At 38.7% G+C, this 13435-nt stretch overlaps 1 long non-coding RNA gene across 1 annotated transcript; it reads right to left on the bottom strand.

The window, feature by feature from the left end:
* Positions 1-10245: 10245 nt before the first annotated feature.
* Positions 10246-11605, bottom strand: LOC145814607 (uncharacterized). Its single transcript, XR_014357946.1, has 2 exons — positions 11076-11605; positions 10246-10923 (listed from the first exon to the last, which is right to left on the bottom strand). It is a non-coding gene; the product is annotated as an uncharacterized LOC145814607 (long non-coding RNA).
* Positions 11606-13435: the final 1830 nt, after the last annotated feature.

Consider the following 13435-nt stretch of genomic DNA (forward strand, 5'->3'; position numbering starts at 1 on the left):
ACCTTATGGGATGCAACTCAGGTAACCTTCAAACTGTCACATAGTTGTAATATTTTAATTCATAAATTGCTGTTCTAACCTTTGCTGACTAAAAGTTATTGCACAGAACATACTTTCATTTAGTTGTAAGTTGACTACTTCACTGGCTTACAATACTTTCATTTAGATGTAAGTTGTTTGCTTCATTGGTTTATAAGAAATTAGTTGCCTTTTGTACTTGTGATAAGAAGTTCAACATCAAGTATTTGAGCTGTGTGTTCAGATTTCAAATCAGTGGGCTGTGTGTTCACCTCAAAGTTCGAGCTGTGTGTTCGACATCAAGTGTTTGGGCTGTGTATTCAGATTTCAAAATCAGTGGGCTGTGTGTTCACCTCAAAGTTCGAGCCGTGTATTCAACATCAAGTATTTGAGCTATGTGTTCAGATTTCAAATCAGTAGGCTGTGTGTTCACCTCAAAGTTCGAGCTGCATGTTCGACATCAAGTGTTTGGGCTGTGTGTTCAGATTTCAAAATCAGTGGGCTGTGTGTGTTCACCTCAAAGTTTGAGCCGTATGTTCAACGTCAAGTATCTGGGCTGTGTGTTCAGATTTCAAAATCAGTGAGCTGTGTGTTCGACATCAAGTGTTTGGGCTGCGTGTTCAACTCTCAATCAGTATGGGCTGTGCGTTCATCTCAAAGTTTGGGCTGCGTGTTCAACTCTCAATCAGTGTGTGCTGCGTGTTCACCTTCAGTGGGCCGTGTGTTCATCTCAAAGTTTGGGCTGTGTGTTCAGATCTTAACAAGCGTGTGCTGTGTGCTCACAACCAATATACGGGCCGTGTGTTCAGAAAGTCAGAGTGTTGGAACTATGTGTTCAAGATGCAAACGGAATACGGTGCTATGGACTAAACATTCAAAAAAAAAAAAAAACTGTGTGCTTGAATGGGCAGATTAACACAGCAAAAGCACGAAACGCACGGAGGATGCAGAATACATTGCAGGAAATGTAAGAATGATGTAAATACCTCTCGTGCCTCATGAGAGAGGTGAGACTTTGGCTCCTGCAGTAGCAGATCTGCAGGCGCTCGCTCATCAAAGTCAGTGAAGTGGTAGAAAACCGCCTGAGGAAGGAAGTGCTCCTGGGGATGATACCTCTCGGGATCGAATGGCCGAACTCTCGGAGGTAAAGCCATAAAATCTGGGTCACCTCCAGCACCTGGAGGACCTCCGCCATGAGGGAAATGACCAGCCATCTCGAAAGATTTGCAAAAAAGAGTAAAAATGAGCAAAATGAGCCAAAATTGGAAAAAAGTCAACAAAAGTCAACTCTCGGGAAATGAAAAAGTCAACAAAAGTCAACTCCCGAGAAAATCTTCCAAATGTTGAGACAAACTTACCTCAAGTGGTGAAAATGAGAAAAAAAGCATCGAAATCAAAATTTAATCGGTTCAAAGTGACGAAAATTGAAAGATTTCACGAAAACAACTTGCGTGGAGCGTTGAAAAACGCGTATAGAGCACAGATCTGAGAGAGAAAATGGTCTAGGAAGGTAGAGAAGGTGTTTTCGGAGCTGGAGTTATGAGGAAAAATGCTTTGGCCGAATGGATTTAAAGAAAAGAGAGTGAAAGTACCAAAATGCCCACGGTTTTGGAAAAGTGGCCGGCCAGCCACCTTTTCGGGCGGGCCAGCCACCCCCCTCTCTCAACCCTGGCCGATGGCCTCTCCTTGGGAAGAGAGCTATCCGGTGGTGTTCCCCAGGTGCCCACCAAGCTCTCTGCAATTTTTGGGGAGGATTGGAGTCCCCGGGACCTGAAAAAGTACAAGCGAAGTGCACTTTCCATCGCGAAATCGCTCTATCGAAACTTCAACTCCAACTTTCGATGCGTTTCTCATCGTTACTCGTCAAAAGTGAGATGTATCCTTTTGAACATGTTACGACCCCTTCAGGAGGTAACTGGAGGTCGTGATTGAGTCGCCCTCATCAAAAACTTGCATTTCTTTGCTCGTCGTTTTACAACAAATTCGCATTCGAGTTCACATTTATTCTGCATTGTTATGCACGTCACTTGTATTCTCGTGCACACCACTCATACTATTGTGCACATTTCACGAGTATTGTCATGCTTAGCTTGCGTTGTTACGCGCGTTTCTCCCCGCATTGCGATGCACTTTTCCATCGACACCATGATTGTCTGCATTCAATATCGCTTTGAACATGTGTTGCTAATTATGTTGTGCTTGTTGAGTTTCTTTCTTCTACAGGCATGATATTGTATGTACGGTTCATTTGAGGCTAGTACGACCAGACGAACAGTGCAAGTATTGTATCTTCTCTGTGTGAGACATGGCGAGAATTCAATGGTTCTCCGCATTCTTCAACTGCATGAAATGTAGTTTCGCTTTGCATTCTTGCTTAAAACTGTTGCATCTATTGTGAATATTTGCTTCATTACAGCTTGCTGCATTTCGCATGATCATGAGTTACATTTGGCTTCCTGCATACCATTTGGATTTTTCCCCCAGCCTACGGGCATGCCTGCGGGCACATCTCTCTTTTCATCTCGCTTGTTTGTCTAAGTCTTCGGCCTTGTCAAAAATGGATCGTCTCTGGGCTTTGACATTCACCCCCGTCACGCGTGACTTCCGAGTTCTATCAAAGAGGGGCAACTGTAGACACCTCATTTTTGACCGACCTTAAGACTTAGACGTCACCGATTGAGCGCTCGGTGATATTGCATATTGTGCTCGTTCTGAGATTTCAGAGTCTCGGCTGCGAGCCTTGCCTCCGGCCTTCCGGACTCTTTCGTGTCTTGCCTCGGTTTGCAAACCAGGCACTGTTTTCTCTGTTTTCTCTTCCCGAAGGGAGAGAGAGGTCTCGTAAATCATCTCTCAGTGGCTGTAGGCTACGTTTCGTGGTCGTAGGCCATTTTTCCCGTTTGGAGCCCGGTTTCTAGTTTTCGGAGCCGACGGCCATGTGCCTTGGTTCGGGACCGCCTAACCACCTCCGTTTGCCCCGATTTTTGGTATGCACCTTATTTCCTCCCTTTTGAGGGACACTATGGCCCGAGAAACCAACTTCGTGGTCGAACACCACCTCCGGTGCTTAACAGCCCATTTCGGGGCCTCGGGCCGCGCGTTTCGGTCCCCCGAACCTCCGTTTTGTATCCATTTTGTTTCATTTTTGGTGGAGACCTTACTTTCATGGTTAGGAAACTTGTAGGAGGGTGGGAGGCCAGCAATTGTTCTGAAAAGCCAGCTTTATTTCTTCATCGCTCTCCGTCGTCTGTTTTTCCTCACTTGAAAGCCATGTTGACCACCCTTAGGCCACTTCCTTTGACCCTAAGCCCCATATTTGTGTTGTACACACCTGGGAGGCCACCAATATTTGGTGGCTGACCAGCAATTGCACCTGAACCTTTTGAACCCCTCTAAAAAATGGGTTCTTCTCTCTCCTGGTTCACATTCTCCGGGTGTCAACCACATATTTGTATTGTGCACACATGGGAGGCCACCAATTTGGGGTGGCCGGCCAGCAATCTTCATTGAACTTTTTGAACCCTGGCCGGCCGGCCGGCCATGGGGGTGGCCGGCCGGCCACCTGAACCTTCTGAACCTGGTCGGCCTGAACCCCCTCTCCAAGTGTGTTCCAGCTGTGTATTTTGTTTCCCCCTAGATTTTTTTATCCAGGGGGGGCTGCCTGTGGGGGGGAAATTTGAATTTGATTTTCCCCTCATTCCTCCCCTCTTCTCCTCTATAAAACCAGCCCCTCAGCTCCATGTTTGAGGGTTAAAAAAATTTTCTTTTGAGCTCTTGCATTAAATCTCTCTCTCTCTCTCTACTCCAAGCATTAAAACCCCCTAAGTCCTACACCATTTACCCTACACCTCATAGCACAAGGCCTCCATCCTTCATTCCAGCACTTTGGGACTGTTTTGAAGAGGTTAAAGGCTCAGAAATTCGGTCCAAGAGTTGCTGGTTCATTGGTCTTCAAGGGTAAGTCTTCTTCTCCTCTTTTATTGCCTTATTTTGCTCTGTATCTAAGCCATACTTGCTAGCATTTTTGGGCTCCGACCCAAACTGTAAATAGTCATATTTTGAGCTCCTTTTCATGTTTGATCAAGGACCTCTTGCTGTTTGAGGTCTCTTACTATCACTTGCTTCATTAACTCTCTTTTAGGCCTTTTTTTTTCATAGTATTTTAGGCTTATTTGTGAGCTGTTTTGGACTTGGTCATAAACTGTGAAATGTCTTTTTTTGAGCCCCTCTTCAACTTTTTTGAAGGGCTCTCCTCTGTTTGAGGCCAGCAGCTATCACTTATTTCTTTATCCCTCTTTTAGGCCTTTTTCTTGCATGATATTTTAGGCCTACTTGTGATTATTTTTGAAGCTTTACATAAACTATAAAAGGCCTTCTTTTGAGCCCCTCTTCAACTTTGTTGAAGGGCTCTTCACTGTTTCAGGCCAGCTGCTGTCCCTTGTCTCTATTCTCTCTTTTAGGGCCATTTTTGCATGCTAGATTAGACCTACTTGTGTTTGTTTTTGAGAGTTGTCATAAACTGGAAAAGGTCTTCTTTTGACATCATCTTCAAGTTTGTTTAAGGTTCCATTTTTGTTTGAGGTCATATGCTTCCTTGTGTGCTTGATTGTCTCCTATTTTGAGCCTTACACCTAAGCCCTTGTTGCATGCTTTGTTTGGCCTTCTAGCCACTGAAATCCAGTGGATTTTCAGTGGCTAAGACACTATTTTGAGCTTCCAAATCAGAGGGGGGTGACCCCCTCTCACCTTGACTTGTTTGGTGGCCATTTTGGCCTTCCAAAGAGACCCTATCTCGCATGCTTTGGAGTCACTTTCTAGGGTCAATTTGGTGAGTTTTGAGACTACCATATTTTATTTTCAGAGTTGTTTGTGCTATACTAAGTGTCTACCTTGCATGTGCCTAATAACTCCTTGCATGGCCCTCTAAAGCAACTCATTATTTTTACATACCATGGTTGCATATCAGTGATTATTTGGGCCTATTTTCACATGATTTATTCACTAATTTTTTCTGGTTTGGTGAGATTCCATATGCTTCATACACTTGCCATGTAAACCATGTTTGCTAGTCGAACTTGCATGCTATGGTAGGCCATCTTGCTAACATCTTTTGGCCATGCTTTGAACTGGAAATATGCATGTTTTGGGACTGCCTTGGCTCTGTCTTTAGACTTCATGATCAAATAATGCATGCTTTGTATAGCTATAAGTCATTCCATGTGCCTAGTTTTGAGTTTCGGGGTTTATCTCATGCATCGGGTGCCATTTTTCCATGTTTCAGGGCTGTTTAGCATCATGTTTCAGTGCTGAAATTCACATGCTTGTATGCCATATTTCATTACTTTCCATGCCTTGTTAGAGTTGCACACTATGCCTTAGGTTCGGTCCTCGGTTTGCGTGCATGTGTGCACGCATTTCGATAGTCTCATTTTCATCTCATGGCTACTGATGTGAGTGTGGCTGAGGTCCACTCATGTTGGTGTAAGTCCATTGTGCATTGTGTATACCATTTCATTTCATAGCATTGCGTATGCTAGGTTGTATGTTAGAGCATTGTATATGCTATGTTACATCGAGCATTGTGTATGCCATTTCATAGCATTGTATATGCTAGGTCGCATGTTAGGATTGCATTCATGCATGTCATGCATATTGCATAGTGCTTGGGATAGGAGTTAGCCCAAGCACGGGAAACGAGGTACGTTTCGTACTCCGAGTGACGGAACGTGTCTTAATTCCTAGTCGCCGACACTCCGGATTATCCATGATGGTGTCTAGGTCTTATTGTGTTTATACGTGCATTCATTTCATACTGAGTCGTGCAATTCAACTCCTCGGCCATCATGCATTGAGATGCGTGATTGGTGGCACGAGGATCGAGGACTACACTTCCTGAAGAGTAGTCATGCATACATATGTGAAAATACTTTGCCATGCCCCTTTGTTGCTCTCTGTTGTAGCAAATCAGAAATCAGCAGTCTTTGCCATGCCACGTATTCCAAGAGCAATTGCAAACAGAGGCAAACCGGAGCATCGTAGAGAATTTTTCGACAAAGGCAACCCGAGCATGCATCATTCATCTTTCGAAACAGAGCTGAGGCGGTCCATAGATTTGCATGCCAGTTTATTGTTTTCCTAGATTAATTTGTTAATTAATTAGGGTTTTGTAATTATTTGGACTGTAATTATTTATTCGGGACTGTATTATTTATTTGGACCCTCCGAGTGAGGGCACAATGTAATAAGTGTGCGTGTGTGTGATGTATGTCTTCCAACCCCACGTCTTTCTCCCTTTTATTTACCCGCTTATGATGGTTAGATTAGGGCATGTTTCAATTAGCATACAGTATGATAGCATGTTTGCATTCATTCATCTGTTTTGTATGCACCAGGCTCGGCGCATCATACTAACTGCATTGTATTTTCAATTCCAAGTTGAATACATGCTAGCTGTAGCATTTCATATGCCATGTTTAGAATAGCCGAGCCTGCTATAGTTGCATTTTTGCATGTGTTGCATTAGGCATTTCTGTATAGTTAGGACCATGCATGGATTTCTAATTAGCTTCTGTTTTGGCTTGGAGTACTCGGTAAGTTTTATGCTTTAGCATCCTTGCATGCGTATGAGTGACTGCCATGATAGCATGCTTACCATGAGGCTATATGCTTATGTGATATATCTGCCTGAATGCCTGTGGGTGGAGGTTGGGTTATTTGGATTGGAACAAATCATCAACTATGAGTTTTAAGCCCACTAGATAGTGGCAAAACCATGTTTTCTAAGCCCACCCGAGGGTGGCAAAATCTGCATTTTAAGCCTACTTGCGGGTAGCAAATCACTCTAAAAATGAGCATGAAATGTTTTGTTCCAATTCAGGTGACCCAGTCTATACTTGTATGCTGTGCGCATCACATGGTAAATCTAGGCTAATAACTGGAATAGAGGCCGATCTTTGATCGGGCGAGCGGAGGTGCTCACGAAGTGACCTTTCCCAATCGTACCCAAGTTCCCAAGCCGAGGCAACTTTGGTGATGACGGACACGTGGCCTTAGGCAATGAGTCAGGGTTTCCTAAATTTCCCCCAAAATAAAATATTTAGGTGGCGACTCTATATCTGGAAAAGCAGTCCATGTTTGGCAGTTCTTTCAAAAAAAATCTGTTTTCTCAAAACGATTTGCCGGATTTAGACTCTTTGGTTCAGATTTAGAACCGTGACGACTTTGGAGTCCGAACTGTAGTGAGCCCAAAACGAACAGAATGGGACCTCATCCTCCCGGGGCGTTCGGGGACGTCTACATAACTCAACAAATATAAATAACTCAAGTTTACTACATACACAATCTATTCAACATCACAATGTCATCCTCCACCGATGACCAAGCACAAAACCTCAAGCATAAATATTTAAGTACACACAATTCGATAGCCCGACGCTCACTTGACTTTAAATTCAACAACAATGATAATGACAACAATATTCATCGGTTTCAAATCCGACCTCAAGTTCAAATTCTGAATTTACAACACATCATGATTTTGTTCTCTTTTCAACCCTTTTGTTTTCTAAGTTACATTGCCCAAATCCTTTTCTTTCAAAAAGACCAATTTCCACATTTTCAATAAAACCACATCCATGGATTCCAAGCCATAACCCAACTCAACTTTACATGATTAATCCAGATAAATTCCATTATCAACATTGATTCTCCCTTTATACTATTAACACAATAACACAACTCAATATTAACAAGACACAAACATTATTTAACTTTACCCCTTTTTAATTCATTTGATCAAATTATTAAATTCGGGCTTTCTCTTCCTTTCAACATCAACATGTTAGGCTACTCTCCAATTAACCCATACAGTCATTAATTTTACCATTTCAACGCAAAAATTCAAACCCTAGATCCCCTTTACATGCTTTTCAAAAAAATTCATAATGAACATGCTTTTTATGCAATAAAATCTACCACATAACTATCCATAGACGAGGTATTGAAGAGGAACAAAGAAATCCCTACCTCTTGAAGCGGCGATGAGAAAGTTGAAAAACTCACGGTGACGAAAACACAATCCATTCAGATTAAAATGAAGCCCTCGCGACCCTCTGTTCTGGTATAAAGGACTATTGGTAAAAGATGGGTAGAAGTAGATGAAAACCAGGTGGAAAGAACTTGGAAGCTCAACTATGGCGGAAGGAGAGAGAGAAAAGAGAGAAAGCTGATCCAAAAGTGACAAAAAATGACTTTTATAGAAGCTGAATTCAGACAGACCACTTAAGTGACCAAACCTCCGCTCGAGCAAAGAACGCGAACTGTCAAAAGTTCAGACCACACAGGGCAAACTGCTCGAGTGACCAAACTTGCGCTCGAGCAAACATCAACAACTCTTAGAATCACAGGCCTGCAAATGTACTGGAAGACTCGCTTGACAGCTCAAGCGACCAATCCATCACTCAAGCGATGAAGAAAAACTTAGAGTGCTACAAAAACAAATCATCAAAGTGTGGTATGGTCTGCGATGTGTCCCATGGACTCGGACATCACTTTCATCTGCAATGTGAACTAGAAGTCTATCGCTTAAAACATGCATTGACCACAATGCCTATCACTTAAAATTAACAACTCAAGATTTCTATATCTCACTTTAGTAGATAGATTATATTACAAATATTACATTTTGTAGGATTAACTACACTTTTTAACTCTGTAGTTTGTTACACACTTTGTGATTAGAAAATGTTTGAATAAAAAAATGTGTAACATCACCACAAAAATACATAATACTATTACAAAATGCGTAATTTCATTTCTGAATCACAAATTATCATAATTTTTATCAAAAAAAATATATAACATTTAGGGAAAATTTCACTTTAACCCCTTGTGGTTTAGGTCATGTGCGGCTTACTTCCCTAATGTTTGAAAATGATCACATAACCCCCACAAGGTTTGTGGACCAAAGTGCGCCGTCCACTTTTCCATCCAAGTTAACTAACTGTGGAGTTCAAACGTCCATGAAGAGAGTAAGTTATATTTTAAGACCAAAATACCCCTTGTTATTTTTAAATTTGCAAAGGCATGCCATGCTTCTTCCTCCTTCTCTCTCTACTATTTCTCTTTGTATTCCTTAACTCCAACCCACTGTACCATACCAACTTCCTCTCCCCTCACCAATCATCCCTCTCTGTGCCACCACATACCTTCTTTCCCCTCAATTCACATCATTATACCCACGTCCCTCTCTACAAGTCCATGGCCACTTCAAGTTAATAAGAAAAACAATAAATCTTGGAAGAAAAATGTTGGGTTTGCATTAGTCAAAATTTTTTGAAGCTGAGAATTAATATCCACAGACCAATGGGATCTATCTTTAGAAGGGACCTTAGATTCTATGTATATATTTACATTATATATGCATATATGAATGAAGTTTGGATTGTTGGGCAGTGATGGAAGGAAGAAAGAGTCTTTTAGGGTGAAAAAGTATATATTCACATTATGAGTACATAGTCAATTTCAATTAATGGATAGGTAAATTGTGCCGAATATAATTTGATGCCCGGTAAAAGACCTTAGCTTAGTGAGAATGATTTGAGGAATTTAGTATTTAAATTTTAAATTGATTTGTAGAATATTGAATGATTGGATAATATATATGCATTTACTGTTGATGAGTGGTGAGAATGAGTGACTGGTTTTTTGGTGCGGAGATGTATGTGTTGCTTGCATTTCTTGTACAAGTTGGAATGAAATTTGTTAGAGTTGGTAGCCTGGGAGGAAGAAGAAAGAAAATAGGTGTGTGTGTGTGTGTGTGTGTGTGTGTGTGTATTTGCAAGTTTAATTCAAAAGAGAGAAGGAAGAAGACGGGGGCATAAAGGTCAATTTACATGTTCTGTTAACAGAAGTTAGCGTACATTTTGGTGCACAAATCACGTGGGGGCTATGTGGTCATTTCTAAACATTAGGAGGATAAATTACACATAGCCCAAACCACAGGGGCAAAAGTGAAATTTATCCTAACATTTATCACAAAATTACATAGCATTTATTATAAAATAAAAAAAAATAAAAAATAAATAAATAAACGTAACATATACATATAATACACATACTGTTTTCCTTGTTTGACCTAAAAAATGAGATTACACCACTTGACAATGACAAAGATAAGTTGACATAGATATTTTTTTTATATTTTTTAAGCTCGTTATAAACATGAGATGCTATTGGAAAATCTCCACTTTGTATTAACATACGAATATAATCCAATAATTAATATCAAGTCATGACTTAATCGATAAAATTTATTGCTTGTTGATTTTAAGATTTGGTCATTGCTACATTTATCACCGCCGCCATCATCATCGCCTTACAGCTCATGAATTTTGTTGAATTTTTTTGTAAGTTATTTTTAAATTAAAAGTGAAAATGACCCATTGTTCTTTTAGTGGGAAGCAGATTCTTTTGGTAAAGCTCTTGTGAATTGATCGAGGTGTGAATTGCAATATGGATTAAAGCTCAATCAAAGGGGTGTCCATATTCAATCCAGGATTTCATTTGTAACCTGTAGCAGATCAGATTTGCATCCAAGTCCTATTGCTACTGAGTTGTGCATTGTTGTATCAGATTGGTCTTGGAAGGGGGAGTGCTGTACTAGAAGGGCTGGGGGAGTTGTAGGTGTATTGTTGTTTGGCCTTTGTGTCCTGGTTGTTTTGTTTGTTTTGTTTTCTTCTGTGGTGTTGGTATCTAGCCAACCCTTTGGCGTGAGCTTTCAAATGATTGAGTGTTGCTCTTGGTGCCAACCTAGTTGGGATAAGGGTAGAACTATGATGCTCGTTGCTCTTCGCCCTTGCTTTATTGATGTAATCCGTTTATTGATATCAATAAAGTTGTTTCCTTTTGCTTATCAAAAAAAAAAAAGTTAGACTAGAACTCATCTAGAATTTCAATTAAAAGGCTACAATACAGTTTTTTTAAATACATAGAATTCAATCACAAAATTAGACAATAACTATAAAAATTAAAAATAAAAACCGTATAGAGAGGATCAATACATTGCAGGTGGAGGAGGACAGTGATTTTGTTGAGGAGGTGGGCTTTTGAAATGAGGTGAGCTGCTGAAAAGGGGTGCGGGAGGTGTTGTGTTTTTATCTTTGACCCTGAAGCTGGTCACTGCTTGCTTTGATTCATATATACGCATTGTAGTGTCGCTTCTTCCATGACATGTTTGAGAAGCAAGCACCACCACTCCCAAAACCAACACAACCATGATTGTATGCAAATGAGCCTCCATTTGTTTGGTTTGTGATTAAAGAGAGGTTTAGAATATGCATAGCCCAACTGTGTAAAGTGCCATTTATATAGAAAGCGAAAAAGCTGAGAATTTTGTTAAGAAGAATGTGTTGCTACAAATTACTAGCAGCAATGCTAGGTATCATAAAAAAATTTTCATGAAAATAATCATGAAAGTTTTGTGACCCTTGGATTACACTTAGAATAAAGCACTACACACTAATCAAGGTAATCCAATGATCATAAATTTTTCATGATCATTTTCATAAAAAAAATTTCATGATCCCTAACTTTTCTCAATTACTAGATGTATTGTGGGGTCTGTGCATAAAATAAATTTAAATTATATATTGATATTTTTTAATAAAATTATAAATATGTAGTATTACTAATATGAAAAATGACACTATACTTTCAAGAATGCCCAATTTTTTGTCTAAATCTTTCCTCTTTGTTTGGGATGTTTGATTTTAGCTAAAATATCTAATAAAGACAAAAAATAAAAATAAAAATAAATAATTTTAAAATAACTAATAAAACAAAATGTCACATTTCACATATCAATTAGTCACTTTTTTTCTTACAACTATCTATTCAACTACGAAAAAATTCCCAAATCTTTCCAAACTAACAATTTTTTTCATCTCATAAGATAGTTTTAAAAAAAAAACCACTAAAATAGTTAAGTACTTGTACAATTATGTCTTCAGAATTGTGCAACCCAAAATTTGTGGCATATCGCGTGGTAAAGAGTACATTGGAGCAGAAGATCCCAAGCTCCCTTCCGGTGGAGTTTTAATGGCATAAGAATAAAGAAAAATCAAAGACATTAAGACTGTATTTGTTTTGAAATAAAACATTTTATACCAAAAAAATATTTTACATGTAAAATAATTTTACACAAAATATAATTTTTCTTTCTATTTTTTGGTGTTTGGCATTTAATACTCAGATTACCTGCATCTTACTAAGGATGACATGCAAAGTTCTAGTTTCAGCATCGAAAGGGATGGTCCATATTGGTGGCTGTGAGTCGAGCAAGCCAAAAACGACTTAGCGAATTATAAAAGGAAAGTGTGTTAAAAAAAATATTATAAAAGAAAAGTTTTTTTTGGGCTTTCAACTACAGTTATTTTTGTAAAAAAATATTTTACTTATTTTATGATTAACCAAACAATTAAAAATAAGTAAAATATTTTTATCACGTTGAAATAAACAGAGCCTAAGAGACAGAAAAATAAATAAAAATTAAGCCCTCCATTTTTGTGTTCAAAAAAATAAAAGGGTATTTACACACAAGTTGTTTGGCATTTAATACTCAGATTACCTGCATCTTACTAAGGATCACATGCAAAGTTCTAGTTTCAGCATCCAAAAGGGATGGTCCATGTCGGTGGCTGTGAGTCAAGCAAGCCAAAAACGACTCACCGAATTATAAAAGGAAATGTGTTCAAAAAAGAATTATAAAAGGAAAGTTATTTTTGAGCTTTTAACAAAAGTTATTTTCATAAAAAAATATTTTACTTACTTTATGATTAACCAAATAATAAAAAATGAGTAAAATATTACGTTGAAATAAACGGAGCCGAAGAGAAAAATAAAAATAAAAAATTAAGCCCTCAATTTTTGTGTTTATCAAATTTGTGTTTAAAAAAATAAATGACATTTATACACAAATTCTAATTTATGAACTTAAATTTCATTAAGTCGTAATTAAGATTTTTTGAATTTTCAAGTCCCATTAAAATTTTAACAGTCGAAATTATTTTTCAAATAATGATTATTCATCATTTATAATTATCTATAAAAAAAAATGATGATTTGACATTTAGTTTGAGTTTCAAAACTTTAAAGACAAATGGTTGAGAGCGCTAAAAGTGGTGCTTTAATAACACCATTAATGATGTGGCAGTGGGCGATGCCTTGTTTTTTTTTTTTTTTTTGTGGCATTCTCAATGCATTAGTGCTATTAGTGGTCTTTTTTTTAGTGGTATGAATCATTGTTGAACTTTAAAATATCAACTTTCAAATTGAAAAAACTAAAAAAAACTAAAATTAAAATAATGTGCAAAAAAAAAAAAAAAACTACGTGTTTGATTTGAGTTTTCTGGATTGAGTTTTT

Source organism: Camellia sinensis, unplaced genomic scaffold, assembly GCF_055761805.1.
Source record: "Camellia sinensis isolate YWXY unplaced genomic scaffold, ASM5576180v1 Unanchor12, whole genome shotgun sequence".
Classification (NCBI taxonomy): domain Eukaryota; kingdom Viridiplantae; phylum Streptophyta; class Magnoliopsida; order Ericales; family Theaceae; genus Camellia; species Camellia sinensis.